We start from the raw sequence: 3,481 nt of genomic DNA, 5'->3' as shown, positions 1-3,481 counted from the left end.
TTTATGGCTGTGTTGGGTCTTCATTTCTGTGCATGGGCTTTCTCTAGTTGTGGCAAGTGGGGGTCACTCTTCATCGCGGTGCGCAGGCCTCTCACTATCGCGGCCTCTGTTGTTGCGGAGCACAGGCTCCAGACGCGCAGGCTCAGTAATTGTGGCTCACGGGCCCAGTTGCTCCATGGCATGTGGGATCTTCCCAGACCAGGGCTCGAACCTGTGTCGTCTGCATTGGCAGGCAGATTCTCAACCACTGCGCCACCAGGGAAGCCCCCTCAGTGAGTCTTATACATATTTTAATCTGTATTAATCTTGCATTACATCTGTGTACTTCATACTTTATCAAAGATGGTTGTCAAGTTTTAAGAGTCCTCTTAGAAGTCCTGTGTTCTTAGAAACAGTCCATGTTGGAACTTCCCTGGTGGTCTAGTGGTTAAGACACCATGCTTCCAATGCAGGGGACATGGTTTCAATCCCAGGTCAGGGAACTAAGATCCCATATGCCACGCGGCCAAAAAATAAATAAATAAAAATAAATAAAAAAGAAAAAGAAAGAAATAGTCCATGTATTTCTGAAGATAAGTGTTTAAAGTTTAGAATGGGTCATCATCATACCTTGTAAATCTGTTTCTTGTCTACTCATTGCTTTCAGAAGCAGGTATTTTATAGTGGTAGGTAATGGTGTAAAAGCTGTCTTTGAAAATGTTTGTCCTAATAAAGTGCTTGCAGGGAGTTTCACAGGATTAATAAGCTAGAGAAGCATGGTAGCTGGGTGAAGAGCTGCTCAGAGCTGCAGCCAGCTACTCTTCCACCGAGTTTGGCTTGCACTCTCCAAAGGCTCTGGGTCAATAGCAGTGTAGAGACTCATTACTTACCATGGGTTCACCCTCTTTCCCCTCCTCCCTGGATGTTCGCAGTAGGAGTTTGCCACCAGGCATCTGTGAACCTCCTGAAATTGCTGAATTGACTGAGCTTGGTGCATTTCTCTGATGAGCAAGTTTAAAACTTTGGTCAGCTCTTTTTAATAGGCTCCTAGCCCAAAAATACAAAAGCAACAACCATGGAAAATAAAAGATATGGTTCTAAATTAGTGGACTCTATAACTGTGATTTCCATCCCTAGCAAAACATTGGAGTCACCTGATAACCTTTTTTTTAAGATCTAAAGAGAGAATCCTGGGACCTACTTTGGACTTAGGAAATTAAAATCTCATGCATGGGGACCGGGGTCAATGGTTCTTAAATTGTCTCTAGTAAAAGGCCACTTTATTCTCTTTCATTTCCAATGTGTCATAAACCGATACCAATACTTTTCTAAAATACAGTAAAATTAGTTACTAGAAAAATGATTGCACACTTGGATGTCATGGCAATGTCACATAGCCATATCAAAGAAAATAGTTTCTAAACTTAGTCTATGTTTCTGTACTCCTCTTGTCTGGTAAAAGAGGCCATCTTGTCTGGCAGATGGGCCAGATCCATAGTTCATACTTTTGAGTAGTAGCACTACTCTGAGGACCTGCCAGGCTCAGGAACCACTGCTCTTTAGGACATAAATACAGGCTGGTTGCCACCCACTAGACCAGACTCATAAAATTTTACAAACAATTTTAAGGGAGTTAATGGATTCCAGAAGCTATGAATGGGCTCAAGTCAGTGGATTAGATTAAGTGCTTGCTACTCAATAAATAGTCTGTTGTTTTTTTTTTAAACAGAATATTGTTGAAATATCAATTATAAACTATAGAGCCTGATGAATATTTTCTCCAGAATCTTTTGATTTAAGATGTCATGATACAGAATAATACAGTATAGATAGGGAAGTTGGATTGTATTTGAAATTTCAGGGTTGAGTTGATTTGTTACTTGTCCAAAAAAGTAAGAGTGGATTACAGATGGTATCCAAATGTTTTTTGTTTTTGTTTGTTGGTTGGTTTATTTATTTATTTATTTTCGCTGCGTTGGGTCTTTGTTGCTGTGCACGGGCTTTCTCTAGTTGTGGTGAGCGGGGGCTACTCTTCGTTGTGGTGCACGGGCTTCTCATTGCAGTGACTTCTCTTGTTGCGGAGCACAGGCTCTAGGCGCGTGGGCTTCAGTAATTGTGGCACGTGGGCTCAGTAGTTGTGGCTCACGGGCTCTAGAGCATAGGCTCTGTAGTTATGGCACATGGGCTTAGTTGTTCCGCGGCATGTGGGATCTTCCTGGACCAGGGATCGAACCCGTGTCCCCCGCATTGGCAGGCAGATTCTTAACCACTGTGCCATCAGGGAAGTCCCCAGTATCCAAATGTTTTAATGTTCAGGGGGAGATAGCATGGAGAGAAGAGAAATTAAATTGAGTCTGCACTAGTGCAAGTTGGGTGACTGATGATTTCCTGCCACCTACAAGGGGTCCTGATACGAAATTGGAAAATGTCCTTTAAAAATCTGACCACCATATGGCTTAGGCCATGGCTAGACAGATGCATTTGAGCACTTGTAGAGAGCTCAGTAGAGATCATGAAAATGAATGAACTTGCTGGAAAGTGTGTGATAGAACCAGAGACTTAACCTTAAGGACATTCATATTGGTCAGGAATGGTGAAGAGACGCATCTGAGGAGGAAAGAAAACATAAGAAACTTTCTGCCTGCAATGAAATAACCTAGGTTCGTTGGTCCTCAGTTGAAGAGGGTGGTTTCGGTTCACACACATTTATCAACTGCTTCTCATATCCCAGTCAGGAGACAACAAGGCTTTAGTTGGACCTGGTGTAAGCAGCTACGGGGCATGTGCTATAGGTGAGGTACACACACATTACCATAGAGCTCCTGGGAGCAAGAGGTCTGGGGAGTGTTTATGGAGGGAGCCTTGATGAATGAGTACAATCTGGACATTAGGAGAATAGGATAAAATAGTGTTCCTAGAGAGATGTTGATTTGAACAACAGAATGGAGATAAATATTTAAGGAATGACTTGTCTGGCATCCATCCATCCATCCATCTGTGCGCTTACTTAGTGTGTTCATTTGAAGTATCTAGTAATTGAATGAGACTGGAGTGAAGGGTGTGGAGAAGGGAACTGTGGGGTGTGTCCCAGTTTGGTGGTGGCTGGGAGGCTGAGAAGTTTGGCCTGTGTTTGGTCGGCAGTGGAGAATCGCTGAGCACTGGCTGTACTTTATGAAGACTGAGCCAGTGAAAGAGGGGGTGGAGGTGTGGAGTGGAACCAACTAGAGACAGGCAGAGTTTGGGTGAGAGTTAACCAGGATTGTGACAGTGGGAATGAAAAGAAAGACCTAGATGGAAGGAACTGTAGGACAGCTCATGGAATGGACCATCAAGAGATTGATTTAGGGGGCCTTCCCTGGTGGTGCAGTGGTTAAGAATCCACCTGCCAGTGCAGGGGACACGGGTTTGAGGCCTGGTCCGGAAGATCCCACATGCCGTGAAGCAACTAAGCCCGTGCGCCACAACTACTGAGCCTGCGCTCTAGAGCCCACGAGCCACAACT

General features: G+C 44.1%; 1 protein-coding gene across 1 annotated transcript in view; it reads left to right on the top strand.

Annotated features, from left to right (window-relative positions):
- Positions 1–3,481, top strand: part of ATG14 (autophagy related 14) — a 36,598-nt gene that overhangs the window by 17,397 nt on the left and 15,720 nt on the right. The window lies entirely within an intron of this gene.

Source organism: Lipotes vexillifer, unplaced genomic scaffold, assembly GCF_000442215.2.
Source record: "Lipotes vexillifer unplaced genomic scaffold, Lipotes_vexillifer_v1.1 scaffold43, whole genome shotgun sequence".
NCBI lineage: Eukaryota > Metazoa > Chordata > Mammalia > Artiodactyla > Lipotidae > Lipotes > Lipotes vexillifer.
Note: the sequence above shows the minus strand (reverse complement) of the source record. Positions and strands in the feature narration are given on the sequence as shown.